Source organism: Sorex araneus, chromosome 11, assembly GCF_027595985.1.
Source record: "Sorex araneus isolate mSorAra2 chromosome 11, mSorAra2.pri, whole genome shotgun sequence".
Lineage (NCBI taxonomy): Eukaryota > Metazoa > Chordata > Mammalia > Eulipotyphla > Soricidae > Sorex > Sorex araneus.
The window spans coordinates 28813219-28830695 of record NC_073312.1 but is presented as its reverse complement, the minus strand read 5'-3'; positions in this window follow the sequence as shown (position 1 = coordinate 28830695).

Below are 17477 nucleotides of genomic sequence, written 5' to 3'. Positions count from 1 at the left end.
GGCTTGCATCTGGCTCTTGACTGAAGCCACAGTCCTGAAATCAGCCTTCCTGCTCCCCCCTCCTCAACTCCCCTCCCCAGGACCTTCCCCCATCTTTCCCCATTCATAGCTCCCTTCCCTCACTGTTTCAGCTACTACTCTGCCTTTTTTGCTGGGCCTTGGACACTGGGATAGCTCCTGCCTCAGGGTCTTTGCACATGCTGTTTCTTTTGGCTAGAACAGCTACCCATCCAGCTCACTCCTATATTCCTCTTTCTAGCCTCTGAGCAAAGGTCCCCCTTTGATGGGGTTCCCTAAAGCTGCAAACTGCCCCCCCACCAGTCATTATTCCTTTGCCTCCCCACCACCCCTTTATCTTCTGTTTCAGCATTGATCCCAGCCTCCCATATTGTTTGTTTCTTACTATCCCCACAAGGATAGAAGCGTCCGAGGGCAGGGTTTGGGCCTGGTTTTTGTCCTGCTACTTTTCTGCTGACCCCCAGGAACAAACTCACAGCCTCTCAGCAGCTACAACAGTCACAAGGGCAACAACAGGAGCAGCAACAAGAGCTGCCGAAACAGGTTCCAGCAGTCCCATGGGCTCACTGTGTCACCCGAGCAGCGACTGACTTGGCTAAAGCTCTGTCACCTCTGATCAAACGGAGGCTCCCAGTCCCCATTTCCCAGTGCCTGGCGGAGCCAGTAGGAAGCATTATGGTCTTCAGCCCTCGTTCCTCAAGGAACAATTCCCCAGTGCCTTTACCCTCTGTCTCCCTACTACCCTTGTCCTTAATTCCATCTCTCCTGCGTGCAGAAACTGTCCTGCGTGGATTCCAGAGGGAACCAGTCCAACTTCACTCATAAAGTGCCGTGGGCGCCGGTGGGGTAGGAATCTCCTGCCTCACCGTGGCTGGCAGGTATGTCCTGAGTTCCCAGGCCTCTGTTTTCACTTCGCTTCAAATTCTTTTAATTCAGGGTCCAACAGATGCAAGAGGGACACCTCTGGGCTAGGCTAACGCCTCCAGAATTAGAAAACAGGACCAGAGAGACAGTGCAGCGCATGAGGCATTTGCTTTGCACACAGCTAGCCGGGGCTTGAGCCTCAGCACTGCATGTGGTTCCGAGCCCCACCAGGAGAGACCCCTGAGTGTAAAGTCAGGAGTAAGGCCCGAGCGCCACTGAGTGGGTTCCAGAAACAAGTAATAACAAAACCGAATCAGAACATATGTGCCGGCATGCCTACCTTTCAGTAGAGTGTAAGAACCTGGTCTTCGCTAACATTTACCTTCTCTTCTCTGGCTTAGCGTGCAGTTAACCACTTTCTTGAATTTGTTGTCCATCATGTATGTGTGTGTGTGTACACGCGCACCTTTCTGAATAGTTTGCCACTTCTGATTGCACACTTAAAGAGCATTTAATTTTTGCATGACTTGGGACTTTCTGTCGTAAGGCTGGTGTTTAAATTCTTCCATTTTCCTTAAACATTTTATTTGGAGGGCCCATATCCAACAGTGCTCAGGGGCTACTACTCTCAGCTTAGTGTTCCAGCTCCCATGCAGTGCTGGGGATTGAACCTTGTCAGCCTCCTACATGCAAAGCAACGGCTCTAGTCTGTTATCTCCCTAGCCCGACACCGCATGTATCCTTAAAAAAAAAATCTCAACATTGTTTTCTGAAATTTGTGCACTCTGCATGGTTCTTAGGAATAGAGCCTGGTTGAATGATTCCTTCTCTAGAATAAGGATAATCGGGTCTTTTTTAAGTGTTTTTCTTCTCTAACAAGCAATGCTGCTGGGAATGTTACTGTTCAGAACTGAACACACAACGGTCTCAGTCTAGGAGTGGAATTACTTGGCATCAAGTCGTTAGAGACCCCAGGGGTCCTGGCTCTTGGCATACATAGAAATTGACAGCAGGCCAGGGAGCAGTTCAGTTACTGTCAGTTGGTGCACGGGGTACCCTTCCAGAGCAGGTATCTTAAGTTCCAACAGAAGCAGGGCAAGTTGTGTGTGTGTGTGTGTGTGTGTGTGTGTGTGTGTGTGTGTGTGTTTTGTTGTTGTTTGTTTGACTTTTTTTGGGGGCTCATACCCGGCGGTGCTCAGGGTTGACTCCTGGCTCTGCACTCAGCAATCACCCGTGGCAGTGCTCAGGGGACCATATGGGATGCCGGGGATCGAACCCAGGTTGGCCACATACATGCAAAGCAAACACCCTCCCCACTGTGCTATCAGTCCGGCCCCAACAAGGCAAGTTTTAAAGGGGTTGGACATGCGCAAGGAGTGAGACTAGGCGCAGAGGGGTGGGATGGGAGAGATGGATACAAGAGACTGGGCTCGGGCTTCTGCATGGGTCTCATTAGCCTGCCAAGTCCTCATCCCGGGCTAATGAGGGGAAAGTCAGGCTAGGCTCAGCATGGGCCCTGCTTTGCTTCCAGCTGGTGTGGTCCCCTGGCTTTCTGCTGAGTCCCCTTTTCTGATCAACACCCTATTTCCACACACCCTACTGCTCAAGAAGCAGAAACCAAAACCAGAAACCAAATGTATAGCTCAGGCCTTTCTGTGAGCATGGCGAGCCCTCCGCCTGCTCTCGTGCAGTCATTCCCCAGGAGGGGCGTGCGGGAGCCTGACAGCCCGCTGCCTCTCATCTCTGCGGGTCACTGGAACGTTGGCCAGCAGAGGGACCGGTAGCCCAGTGGGTTTCGCCTTGATTTTATTTTCTTTCTTTAAAAAATTAATTTTAATGAAAACACCGTGATTTACAAAGTTGTTTATTATACATTTGTTTCAAGAATTTAGTGTTCCAACAGCACCAGTGTGAACTTTCCTCCACCAGTATCTCCAGTTTCCCTCCCAACCCCAGCATACCCCCTTAAGAACATAACAGATTTTTTAAAAATTTATTTTTTTTAATTGAATCACTGTGAGATAGACCCTTACAAAGGTGTTCATGATTAGGCTTCAGTCACAGTGTTCCAACAACCATCCCGCCACCAGTGTACATTTCCCAGCACCAGTGTCCCCAGGTTCCCTCCCATCACACTCCACCCCCCACCCCCCAGCTGGCCTTCTATGGCAAGCCTTTTCATCTCTCTCTGTCTCTCTTTCAGGCACATAACAAATTTACCTTATATTGTTTATTCCAATGAAACTTTATAAATGACTAATAGAATGATTAGAAAATAAATCAATAAGAACCAATTTGTGATTTCGGTATGGTTCAGCCTATGGAAACAAGAAAATTAAAGCCATTGAATGCAGTATAATAAAATATCTATTCTCATTTACATATATCAGTTTTCAACACTGGAATCTAAAATATGTTACATTAAATTTTATTTATACTTGGATCTCATTATGGTAATAATCATCTCTCACTTGTCATTCATAAAACTCTTAAAGAAATTTTGGTTATAGATATTTGTGAAGTACAAACAGATTTTGTCTGGCGGTTTTGAGGAAGGAGAAGGAGGGAGAGAATGGGGGAAAGAGCAACAGGCTTAAGAGAGAACAGGGGCTTCTCCAAAGGTAGAGCGAGGCCTCCCAATACACATCTCAAGAAGGGGGACATGCAGGTGACATATGTGTTCGGGCTCCTCATGTGCTTGGCCACGTGGACACAAGCAGCACATGGGCTCAGGCATATTTTGGAGCTTACATGGAACAGGTGAGGCCTACATATGTAAACTTCCCCTTAATGTAAACACTGTGGTTTATAAAATTGCTCACGGTGATTTGTTACATCGCCTTGACTTTCTAGTGCATTCCACAGAGCAACCCTCTGGGCTCATTGCCGAGGTGGAGATTAATGCTCTCTCTACAGACGGTTTCCATGCCTACTGCTGCCCTGCATGTCCAGGGCAGAGGAGACGAGCTCCCCGCATGCGCCAGCCTGGTCCCTTCACCCCATCCCGAGGAGCCCAGTGCTCCTGGCCGCCTTCCCGCTGCCTTTACTCCGTTGAGGATTTTCAGATTTCACCAATAAGTAGCGCAGCAGTCATTGCCGGACACAGCCCGGGTCTCTGGCGGGTTCCTTTGTCTTCTTCCTCGCCAAACTCCACCGTGCGAGTCTCCAAATAACAGAAGTGTTTCTTGCATCTCAGCACTGCCGTGTGACCTAACTCTGGTCAGTGAGATGGGAGGGATGTCGGCTGGTGGGAAATCTGGAGGATTTATTTCCCTGAGAGAAGCCGGTGGCTTCCCCACCCCCTGCAGGGAAGTTGAGATGGAGAACGTGATGCTTGGGGCTCCAGTCCTCATTGCCTGACTGCCAGCAAATCCGCCTGAGGCTGAGGACCCCGTGTGCTTAGGGTATCCTGGCGCTGCTGAGGGAGATGGAAAAGACCTGGGATTCTGGGGAGCTAATTCTGGGGCTTCCACCCTCCAGGCTTCTTGTTATGCTAATTAAACATCCTTACTGCTTATATCATGCTAGTAAGATCATCTTTTTATAGCCGAAACAGGCTGGCTGATAGGGGTTGCCTCTGAGCGTTGTTCTCCTGTCACTCTTCCCTTCCTCGCTCCTCGAATTCCCCTCCCAAGAGCCTTCTCTGGGGATTCAGTCTGTAGTTCAGCTACTCTTGAGCTTGTGATTGTAGCGGGCACAGCACACTGTCCCTTCCTCGGATTCTCAGGCTCTGGGTCTCCATCTGCCGCCACTCTTTGCCCCGACCCTCCTCGAGAACCACCTTGGCTGACCACTGGGTATGGATGCGGAAGCCAGACCTGGCTACTCAGAGGCCCTTCAGCCTGCTAGCCAAGACAAACCAGCCCGGAGTGTGAATCTCTGCTCTCTAGGGGCGAACAGGTAAGGGAGCCTGGAGCCAGGTGTCTTTGACTTCAGCTGTGCCCTCTTGCTCAGGGCTAGACAGTCAGTCCCTTTCTCAGGGTGCCACCCCTCCCCCAAGGTCCAGCTATGCTTTCTACTGCCCCTTTCTGGTCTGTTCCCTGCAAGCATTCACTGTGCCCTCACAGAATGCCCTGCTCCTCGGGGCTTCTCCCTGTAGCCCTCCGCCACCTTTCACCTGCCTTTGTGATTTTCGCATGGGAGGGGCTGCATGAAAGGAGCTGCATCCTTCTGTCTGTCCCTCTATCCTTCTGAGTCTTCAGCAGAAGCAGCAGCCCTTTGGGGAATTCCATGAAAGTCAGGACCTCTCCCAGGGATTTGCCATGAAAATACAGCCCGGTCCCTGGGCCATCTCTGGAAGTGATGGGTTATTTCCAGCATCGTGCTCGGGGGCACGCCCCTCCCGGGGAATTGAATCCAGGGCTCCTGCAGGTGAAGTATGTGCCCAGCTGCTTGGACCTTTCCCCTGGTCTAAGCCGTGTCTTGACTCTGTCTCTTTGCTGTCGTTTCCATGACCCACGTGCCCTTGCTGGGCTAGAACAACAGTTTCCTCTGGATGACAGAGATCAGACCCTCTGTCATCCATCCTAAAAGGCTCTCGTGATGGACCTCAGCTTGGCCTCCGGGGTTCTGGTTAAGTCTCCCCCACCTTGTTTCTCTGCAGCGGGGACCTGGCTGGCTGCACTGCTGTCTGTCCCCGCCCTGCTCCTGCTGCCATGGCTCATCTCCTCCGCTAGGTGTCACTCACCTCACCTTTCTGAGCCCACCTCAGCACCCTGGGCCCAGGGACACCAAGTCCTCAGCTCACCGGTGACAGAGCACAGAGGCCCTGTCACTGTCAGCTGCTCATGTGTCCAAGCCCCCCTGAGTCATCATTTCCTGATGTGTCTGTGACGTCCTTTAGGACTACACCAGTCCTGCTAAAGCTCAGTGCGGGGAGCTGAATGGTCCTTGTGGGGTCGTAGAACCATGTGTATATGTGTGTGTGTGTGTGTGGGGTGTGTGTGTATGAGGTGGGGGTTGCAAAAACATGTTAAAATGAATTTATGCATTGTCAGTATGTGCAAATGTTTGGTATACACACAAACATACACATACATAATTTTATTATTTCAAAACTATTTCGGGGGGCAGAGAGATAATACAGGAGACAAGGCACTTCCTTTTTTTTTGGTTTTTGGGTCACACCCGGCAATGCACAGGGGTTACTCCTGGCTCTTCACTCAGGAATTACCCCTGGCGGTGCTCAGGGGACCATATGGGATGCTGGGATTAGAACCCTGGTCGGCCGCGTGCAAGGCAAACGCCCTACCCGCTGTGCTATCGCTCCAGCCCCCCAAAGGCACTTCCTTTGTATATGGCTGGGGGTCCGTGACTCTGGTTCAAGTCCCCAGCACCACATATAGTCTCTTGAGCACTGCCAGGGGTCACTTCTGAGCCTAGTCCCTTTTGTTGTGGTTTTGTGGCGCTCCTGGTGTTATTGAGAGGCTACTCTGGTTTTGCGTTTAAGAGTCACTCCTGGGAACTGGAGCACAGAGGTAGGGCGTTTGCTTTGCACGCGGCTGACCCAGGTTTGAGTCTCAGCATCCCATATGGTCCCCTGAGCACCACCAGGAGTAATTCCTGAGTGCATGAGCTAGGAGTAGCCCCTGTGCATCGCCAGGTGTGACCCAAAAAGAATAAAAATAACTCCTGGTGGTATTGGGGCATATAGTGGCAGGGATTGACTGTATGCAAGGCAAGTGTCTTAACCCCTGTAATGTTTCTCCTTTGGGGGGGTGTTGGTCCCAGGGAGAGGAGGGGAGAAGGGCTGGGAGGGCTGGAGTAGGACTCCAATGGGCGGGTTGCTGGAACACAAGGAGCTGGGCGGGGGTGTCGGTGAGGCCAGAGTGAAGGCTTCTTCGGAAGGAGACTTAGCCTCGGGAAAGCAGGGAGCCCAGAAAGGGGGGTGGAAGACAAAGGCGGGGCTGGGGAGAGGCTGGCAGAACTCTGGAGACACTGGGCCCATTCTGAGCCTGGAGCCTGCCTTGTGAGCTGGCAGTGGCCGGGCATTCCAGAAGCTCTGATGGTGTTTGTCAGGCAGAGCATGGGAAAGCCAGAGCCAGGAGGTGACTGTGACTCCTGAGGTGGCAGAGCGGACGTTCTAGAAACACCTCCTGGGACCAGGGTCTTTGTCATGTAGGAAGGTGGGATGGGGAGTCGGTGTTGGGGGCTCAGAGCGGTAGTTTGTCCTTCCTGTTTGTGCCTGGGTCCAGCCCTCGGCCTATGGTCATACTACGCAGGTAGTAGCCACTCTGCCTCTCGGTCCTGCAGGCCTTGTCTGGGAGCACGGGGCTGGCAAAGGTCACTTCCTGGCCACTTGTTTCCTACCTGGCCTAAGCCAGTCTAAGCAAACAGCGACCCTCTTGTCCAGACTTGCAAGGCCAGTAAGTGGGCACTGAGTAAAGGTCTGGTTCTCCTCTCCGTCCTCCAGGATAATTTTGTATTCTCTTCAAAAATGAAATTTCTATTTACTAGCCTTCCAAGAGGACAAGTCAGATGCAGAATTGATGATTTCTAACTCTGGTTCAAAGAAAATCTGCTTAAATTTTTTTTTGTTTTAATAAAAAAAAATTATTGAACCAGAGAGATAGTACAGTGGGTAGGATACTTACTTTGCCTGCAGCCAATCCCAGTTTGATCCCCTGATCCTGCCAGGAGAGATCACTGAGCATAGAGCAAGGAGCAAGGCCTGAGCACGGGATGGGGGGGGGGGCAGTCAAAAAAGAACAATAATAGCAGCTATCATCATCTCGTTGATCGTTGAATTTCTCAAGTGGTCTCAGTAACCCCTTCATTCATCCTATCCCTGAGATTTTAGAAATCTTTCTCTACTCAGCCTTCCCAACAATGCTGTATTGGAGGCTCTTTCAGGGTCAGGGGAATGAGACCCAGCTTGTTACTGGCTTTGGCATATGAATACACCATGGGAAGCTTACAAGGCTCTCCCATGTGCGCAGGAAACTCTCAGTAGCTTGCCAGTTTCTCCCAGAAGAAGTAGGTTATAAGATATCCTTATGTCTTTGTGGCCACGAGCTTCTGGAAGCTTGCTTTTAAGTCTCTGGATGTTGGTTGTTGATGGGATTACACACACCTGGGCTCCTCTGCCAGTACCTTCATGTGTGAGGCTTGTCCGAACGTGTGGAGAGGGGCCTTGAGCATGGCTGTGGCTAGGTTCCAGAGGTCTTCGGCCGCTGGGAGCTCTGCTCGGGGTGGGGAGGGAAGCTGGAGCCCATCCCCTCCAAGGGGCCCAGGGAAAGACAGCCAGGCGCACGGGCAAGAGAGTCTCTCTATATAGCAACTATATATGTGTGTGTGTGTGTGTGTGTGTGTGTGTGTGTGTATTGAGGGATGCTGAATATTCAGGTTCTAGGTTTATAATCCAACCGCACCATCCATCCACACTGTCCACACCACCAGACTCATAGTCTCTCCACCACTATGACTAGGTCCCTTCCTATACCCTCTGTCTTGCCCATCAGCTCCCTCAGTTCGTTCTGTTGGCAGTGTGTCAGGACGAGTTTTCCTTGGCCATTGTCTATTCCTTACCTTTATTTCTTTACATATGTATGAGATCCACATATGTATGAGATCACTGAGTATTTGTTTTTCTCCTTCTGACTCAGTTCACTTAGCATGATCCCCATATATTTCATCCAAGTTATAGTGAAATGCAAGATCTCATCTTTTCTCACAGCTGAGTAGTATTCCACTGTGTAATCATACTGCAGTTTCCTTATCCACTCATCTGTCATTGGGCACATGTGTTGTTTCCAGATTTCAACTCTTGGAAATAGTGCTGCAGTGAACATAAGTGTGCATATATCTTTACAAATGAATGTTTTGTGTTCTTGGGATAGATGCCAAGGATTAGAAATACTGGGTCATATGGAAGTTCTATTTTTAAAAAATTTTTGAGAAGTTTCCATATACTGTTTTCTTTAGAAACAAAACCAGATGACAGTCCAATCAACAGTGGATGACAGGTTTTTTTTTCTGCATTCCTGCCAACAGTAGTTGCTCCTGATATTTTTGATATAGGCCATTGTCACAGGCATGTCATTTTAACTTGCATAATAATCAGTGATGATGAACTTTTTCATATGCCTGTTGGCCATCTGAGTGTCTTCTCTGTTCAGGAAATCTGTTCAGTGTCTTTCCCCATTTCTTGATGGGATTATTTTGTTGTTGGACTTTGTGAGTAGCATACATATCCTGAGATTGGTTTTTTTTTTGTTTTTTTTTTTTTGCTTTTTGGGTCACACAGGGCAATGCTCAGGGGTCACTCCTGGCTCTGCACTCAGGAATTACCCCTGGCGGTGCTCAGGGGACCATATGGGATGCTGGGAATCAAACCTGGGTCAGCCGCGTGCAAGGCAAATACCCTACACGCTGTGCTATTGCTCCAGCCCCCTGAGATTAGTTTTTTGTCAGAAGTATGGTACGTTCTCTCTTTCAGTAAGGTTTCTTTTGACTTTAGTCATTTTTTTGTCATGCACAAACTTTTTAATATGCTGTACCTGGAATCTTATTTATTTTTGCTTCTTTTCCTTGCCAGTTGGGGCATCACTGATAATTCTAAGATCAATACCATGGAGAGTTCTGTTTTTTTTGATATATTGATCTGGATCTAATAGCAAGGTCTTTTATTCATTTGATTTAATATTTGTGTATGGTGTGAGATAGGGATTGAGTTTAATTAATCAATCAATTAATTAACTTTTGTGTGTGGCTAATCAGTTTTCCTAGCACCAAACTGTTGAAGAGGATTTTCTTGTCCCATTTAATGCCTCAGGGAAATTGGTCTGTAATTCTTTTTTTTTTTTTTTTTTTGCTTTTTTGGGTCACACCTGGCCATGCACAGGGGTTAATCCTGGCTCTGGCTCTACACTCACGAATCACTCCTGGCGATGCTCAGGGGACCAGATAGGTTACTGGGAATCGAACCCAGGTCAGCCACATGCAAGGCAAATAGTCCTACCTGCTGTGCTATTGCTCCAGCCCCCTGGTCTGTAATTCTTTAATTCTTTTTTTTTTTTTTTGAGGGAGGTGCTGGGTTTGTCACACCCAGCAATGCTCAGGACTTACTCATGGCTCTGTGCTTAGAGGTCACTTCTGGTGGGGCTTGGAAAACGATATGAAATGTTGGGGTTTGAACCCAGGTCGGTCGTGTGCAAAACAAGTATCCTACCTGCTGTTCTTGTTCTCTGAGCCCTAGGTTCAGTCTTGAGAGGTTGTTGAACTTTGAAATATTATACACTTCTTCTAGGTTCTCAAATTTACTGGCACAAAATTTTTCATAACTACATGTGATTTTTTTTCAGTGCTGGAATAGAACTCAGTGACGTCACACAGACAAGGCAAGTGTTCTACCGCTGAGCCCCATCTCTGGTCTTTCTTTTGTATTTCTGTGGTGATATAACTTTTGTCCTCTCGTTTCTGATATGATTTATCTGTTTCCTCCTTTCTTCATGAGTCTACTAAGGATTTACCAATATTATTTATTCTTTAATTAATAAAAGCAGCTTTTGATTTTATCGATCTTTTGTATTGTGTTAAAAAGCTTCTATATCATTGGTATATGCTTTAATTTTTAGTTAAAGAGTTGCCAATCTGTTTACCCTTTTGATTTTACTAATATTTTATGTTATATTGAAATATTCTATATAATTGAGATATGCTCTAATTGTTATTATTTCTCTAGTTCTACTTTGAGCTTTCTTTGTTGTTCTTTTTCCGGTTTCTTTCCATGGGAGGTTAGGTGATCTATTTGGGCTTTGTAAAATTTCCTGAAGAATTCCTGTATTATTATGACCTTTCCTTTCTGAACTATTTTTGCTGTCTCTGAACTATTTTTCTGGTAGCTCCTGTTTTCACTTTGTTTGAAAGAAACACTGCTTTTCTTCCTATCCTTTTTTTTTTTTTTCAGTTAATGTTGATTAAAATAAAGGAATATTTTGACCTAAATATCACTGTAGGCCTTTGGGATAAATGTGCAAACATAATAAAGATTCCTTCTAAAATTTATAACAGCACCAAGACATAAGTGAAACTATGTAGTTTGCCAATAATGGTAATGAACACTATAGAAGGAGAACCAAGAGAATTAAAGATAGCTCTCTGTTCCCACAAACCAATCCACCTTAGCGGGAAAGAGGATAAGGAAGAGGAGAGGAGAGGAAGAAATAGGTCGGAGCTCCCATTTCTTGCTAGAAGCTCTTGGCCTTGGTTGGCATTTTAAACTGGTTGTATATTTTACTTTGATAAAAATGAAAATTAATTCAAATAGTGTTGTAACTATATTAGGAGGTGAGGGTGGCAGTGTGAGCTAAGTTTGCTTCAGTCACTGCAGAAAATAGGGCAAGTTTCCTGAAGTTAATAAATCAAGACATAGATGCACAGGCATCTCATTTAGCAATGTGAAGGTAACTCTCATAAGAATTTAAAGCAGGAACAGCTAAGTGAAAATTCTTCCAGGGGGAAAATAAGTGAAGGTAGGAAGGTGGAGGGCAGAGAAGACCAGGGACTTGATTATAAACCTTTTGTATGTTGGGGGTTGTGAATGCAGAGATGTGTGTGATATTGGTGATGGAAAGATTCTGCGGAGCCCCGGGGAGTCCGAGAGGGGGAGGGCACTTGGGGGCTTCTGCAGGGAGTGAGGAGGTAGTAGGATAAATCCTCTCTTTCCTCCTTTATCTAGATCCACTCCCTTTTCTTTGTTTTTCAGATCTGACTCTCCTGCAAGATTGTGTTTGAACAAAGGGCTCTGCTGCTAAAATAGATTTGAACTCCACAGACCTTTTTGGCTCTTAAAATGAGTGATACGTTGTAAGTACTCATTACTCTGTATGTTCATGCCTGTTTGCTTCCTCAAAAAAAATCTCCATCCTTTAGTCAGGAGCCTTGCAATCTTCCCCAGTTGGCTATGATTTATGTGATCAGAGAGATTATTGTCAATTTGCTTCTATCAAATGAGATCTTGCAGTCAAGTATTTAAATTAAAAAAAAATTTTTTTTGGTGGTGGATGGGGGCTGCTTCTGGAGACCTGGGGTTGGGGAGGGGTTGAGGGGGGTTGCTTATCAGTGATTCTCTGCCAACCAGGCCAGCTATGCCAGGCAAGGGCTCAAGGGTATAGTATTGCCCCTGCAGGGAATTGAATTGGGGTGGACTGCCTGCATGTGTCTTAGCTCACCTCTCTGACCCTAGCCAAATGTCTCCATGAGGGCTTCTCTGCCGCACCTTTGGACCCAGAGACCTTTGGATGATACGGTTGGCCTGGAGCACAGAGCACGGGGACTATTGTAGCAGTAGCTCAATCTAATAGAGTGGTTCCCTGAGGCCTTCCCTGTATATGCACTTTCTCCCCGGCCAGCTGTGAACCTTTTGCTCCTCACTTCCCCTTGGGGGTGGGGGAGAGGGAGGAAGGGGGAAGAAGGGGGAGGAAGGGGGAGAGAGTGAGAGAGGGAGACAGAGACAGAGAAGACAGAGAGAGAGAGAGAGGGAGGGAGGGAGATAGGGAGAGAGAGAGAGAGAGAGAGAGAGAGAGAGAGAGAGAGAGAGAGGGAGGGAGACAGGGAGACAGAGAGGGAGAGAGAGAGAGGGAGACAGGGAGACAGAGAGGGAGACAGAGAGAGAGAGGGAGATAGGGAGACAGAGAGGGAGACAGAGAGGGAGAGAGAGGGAGGGAGACAGAGAGGGAGACAGAGGGAGGGAGACAGAGAGGGAGACAGAGAGAGAGAGAGGGAGAGAGAGGGAGAGGGAGAGGGAGAGAGGAGAGTATGAATGAAGCGCAGGAAAGCAGGCAACCCCCACTAGCTTAGTCACCTCCTAGTGATTCCCCTTCTAGACACGTGTCACAGTCTGCCGGCTCTGGCTCTATTTTTAGGGCAGGTCCCCTCCATTCATGTTTCTGGGGCCTTTGCAAACAGCCCTTGTGCTGCCTGGCAGCTGCTTGTTTGAGATGTAGGGCTCCAGAGCTCTCCCAGCGCTTTTCACATATTTTTGCCTTGGCACATACGTCCCTTCACCCACTAACTGCGGTGGAACATTTAGTCCTTAGTGTCTAGGTTTGAAGGTTTGAAGTCCAAGGTTCAACTCTCACGGAGCTGCTCAGCCCTTGATTTCTATCTTGGTCCTGGGGTGCAGGAACCCCCATGTGTATCTTTCCATGTGGTATACAAGTAGGTGCCCAACCATTGCTCCCTGCAATCAAGGAAGCTTTTGGGGGGATCTTTCCTGTGCTCTCTTAGTGGAAGACATGCTGCTGTGGAAAGAGCTCTGGCAAACAACTTCATAGATCTTTTTCTACTTTCCTCTTGGAGAAGAGTCAGGTGCTGAGTGGAGAAAGCCTTCAGTGTTTGAAGGGGCCCTGGCTGGGGAGGAGAATCAGCACTGCCGTCATACAGATGTGAGGATGGTGTTTCAGAGAGATATTTGCTGATCACTGTGCAGTGAAAATAGAACAGAGAGCGAAACCTGCCATCTGCCTCCAGGGAGACTGTTTCCTGGCACCCACATATGCTCAGAGACGACACCACCTAACACTTGCCACAGCCTCCCCCTCTGCGTTCATGCCATTGCCTTCCTTCCAGACCCCAGCGCCGATACACTCCCTGTCTGCCCTGCTTTTTCCTCGTTCGAAGATTTTCTAGCTCTTCCCTTCGCTCCTCTGCAGTCTGCAGGCTTTCATTTCTCTCTCATGTCTTTCCAGGGCTGTGTTTTCCAAATCTTTCTGTTGATTTCTTTTTCCAGTCATGGTCCCTTTTTTTTTTTTCTGGAGGCTTTCCAATGCAACCGCAGATTGGAGGATGATAACAGTGAATTAGTTAGTGGATGTCCTTTGATGTTGTTTTGTGGGCACACTCATTAATTTATGACAAAAACATCAAAGAGGTAGGCCCTTGCCTAGGAATGGTTTGTCCCAAGGCAACTGGGTAATAATGATTAGTCAGATTAAATCTCCATGTCTCCTACTGCCTCAAGAGTTGAAGTCCAAGTTGGTTGAAGTGTGGGAACCTCCCGCCTTGTAGCGTCCCAGCACCACTTTGAGTCAGCACAGTAGGAAACACTCCCCACTGCCAATGTGGGGTTCAGGCCATGACTTCTCCTTTGATGCCTCCAAGACCTGAGGTCTGTCAGAGTAGTTAGGACAACCCTGGGGACAATGCAGTGATGAAAGGCTGGGTGTTTTATTTTCAATTTAAAGTTTTATTTTACTTTAGGTACCGTAATTTATAATACTGTTAATGATAGGATTTTACACATGAAACATTCCAGTACCACACCCTCTACCAGAGTGTCCACGTCCCTCTCCCATTGTCCCAGTGTGTCCCCTTCCCACCTTCCACATTCACCCTTACCACCTTGTCATAGAAAGGCTGGATATTTTATACTGGGATGTCAGAGGAGCTGGATATCGAAGGATTCATCCTTGTGTGGCTGATCCCAGAGTTCTCTGTAGAGCCCTGGTTCCGCAGTTTCACCAGGAAGGAGAATGAATTGGGGTGACACAGGAAAGCACCAGCGCCATGCTTGGCACAGGGCGAGCTTCCTACATGTAACGGTTGAAAGTCCTTACTGAGAAAACTTTGTGACGGTGAATGGTCTTTGGCTACTTGATGTTGTGTAAGAAATGATGCTCAGGGTTTTGCTTGCACCAGGCCCAAACCTACCCATATGTGTGGTCACTTACTCTGGACCTTCCATTCTATTCACAGTGGAAATTTATCTGTGCTCCTCTCCAAAGCCACCTTCACATTTCCCTGGGCCCCATTTCCTGCCGATCTACTAAGGGCATGCACCTGTAATTACCTGCCTCCTTTCTGGGCCATTACTTGTTCCTTCTATCCTAGATTATTCCTAACAGCATATAAGCAAACTCTAATGTCTCCCATTATAAGAGCGCGTCCCTTGCCCCCACTTCTTTCTCACACCACCAGGCTACTCTTTGTCTCCCTTTACAGTGCAATGCCTCTCATTCTCCATGGTCTACGCTCTTGCTCCTTCTTTTCCATTCTAACCTTCAAACTCATCAGGATCTCACAGGGTCTCATCCCTACCGTCCATGCAAATACCTCTTATCAAGGTCACCAGTGACCACCTCCTCCAGGTCCCAGCACCCTTTCTCAGTCACCTTAGTCTGTGAGTAGCACTCAGCATAGCTGGCAAGACTCGGGTTTCATGCCTGACTTTAGGATATCACTCTTGTTGGTGTCCTACTTGACAGGTTTCCCAGTTTCCTTTGTCCTTTGCAAACTCTAAGTCATAAAGTGCTCAGATTGAGGCTTTTCTAGCTACACTCACTCTCCCACTTGATAGTCTCGGCTAGTTCCATTCGCAGAGAGATCACGCCTGTGTCCTCCAAGCCCTTGGCCTTCTCCCCCTGTGGACTACTTAGATGTACCAGAGACCCACCAAACTCAAGCTTAAATCACAAACAACTCGAAGTTGCCTTTCCATGCCTGCAGATTTATTTAGTCACAAGCCTCCCTGCAGCAAATGATAACTCTCTTCCCTGGCTGTTTGCACTTTAAAATTTGAAATAACCTTTGATTCTTTCTGACCACACATCCAGTTGGTCTAGAGATCCTGTCATCATCACCTCAAATTATTTCTAGAGTTTGGTCACTTCCTGACACCTTTCCTGTCATTATCCTAGTCTACACCACCACCATATCTTGCTAGGACAACTCTTAACAGCTTCCTAATTTGTCTAGTTGCTTCAACCTCCTCCACCCCACCCCCATCAACCCTCACATCCGAAGTACTCTTCAAAGAACTATAATTAGATAATGTCATACTTCTACTCTGAACCTTCGCAGGCTCGCAATCCTATTTTTTTCTGAAGAGAAGTCCAAGCCCTTTTCAGGTCTATAGGCCTTGTGAGATCTGACTCTTTCCACCTTGCTGGTCCCAGTCTCCAACTTTCTCTCCCTGGCTCATTCTAGTCTACCTATATTGACTTATGTCCTCCCTCACAGGCCACCATTCTTTGTGTTTTAATTAAAAAGAGTTTATTCTAGCTAACAGGGTTACAATGCTGTTAAAGTTTATGGTATTGGTTGACAAAGTTATTGTACTTCCCCTGAACACCACACTGCCCAAGACCCTCCATGACTGTCCCTGTATTACCTCTAATCCAGTCTCCAACCCTACTGCTCTCCCACTGCTTGGTAATCTGATTTTTGTAATCCAAAGCCAAGGGTTTGTCAATACTGTCTACACCTATGTTTTGTTTCTATTCCACAGATCAATGAATTTGTTTTTCTCCTTCTAAATTCTTTCTTTCTTTTTCTTTTTCTTTTTCCTTTTTTTGGGAGAGTCACACATGGCAATGCACAGGGGTTACTTATGGCTCTGCATTCAGGAATTACTCCTGGCAGTGCTCGGGGTACCATATGGGATGCTGGGAATCAAACCCTGGGTTGGCCGCGTGCAAGGCAAACACCCTACCTGTTGTGCTATCACTCCAGCCCCTCCCTCTGAATTCTTTTGCTTAACATGATGCCCTCCAGTTCTGTTCACATTGCAGGAAACTGCATGGATTCAAGTTTTCTCACAACTGCATAGTATTCCACTGTGTACGGTGCTACTTGTCATTGTCACTGACATTCCCCCCATTATTCTTTATCATGTCTGTCTACTTATGTCCTCTTTCTCCTAAGCTGAGTCAGTCTTCCCTTGGGTATCTGCACATGTAGTTCTATCACTTTTTTTTTTTGCCTTTTGGGTCACACCTGGTGATGCACAGGGGTTACTCCTGGCTCTGCGCTCAGGAATTATTCCATATGGTGCTCAGGGGACCATATGGGATGCTGGGAATCAAACCTGGGTTGGCCGCATGCAAGGCAAATGCCTTACCCACTGTGCTATTGCTCCAGCCCCAGTTCTCTCACTTTTAGTCACCGTCCCAAATCTCACCCCATCCGAAAAGCTCTATCATTCTGTCTAAAACAACCCCCTTTCACACGCCATTTTCCTTCAAAAATCCCCCTTTTTTGCTATGTTTTTCTTTTCTTGCTAACAATGATCACAACAGGATTTAGGCTTATTCACACCCCTAATATTGTTATATTCATTAATATATAAGTCCCATAAGAACAGGGTATGCATGTAGCTATTACCAAGCATACACTGACTGGATGGATGCATCGTTGTACTCATCCAGGGCTCTAGTCATCAGATGAAGAGTGTATTTCCAGATGGTTGTTTAATTAATCTGATCAAAATCAAGTGGGAGGAACTGAGAGAGGTATACACAGAGAACGTCACATCATACATTCATTTATTACCAGCGATCACCATGGGATTCACAGATGCGTTCAGTTTGCTTCCTGATAACAAATCATTTGCCAAATGCTGAGGGTGGAACAAAACATCTGCCTTGAACTCCTTTGGCATGTCACCTTTCCTCTGGGGCTTAATGTGTTCATCTGTGAGCGAGGCAGTGGGGGATACAGTTAACTGCTCTGCCAGTTTGGGGTTTACCAGTTGTTGGGAGGAGGCAGTTGCTGAGGTTACTGGATCACAGAGGCTCTGGGGCTGGACTCCCCCTTTCAAATCCTCCCTCTATTCATTCCTCACAAACTACATGGCCATAGGCGATGCACTCAGTTTC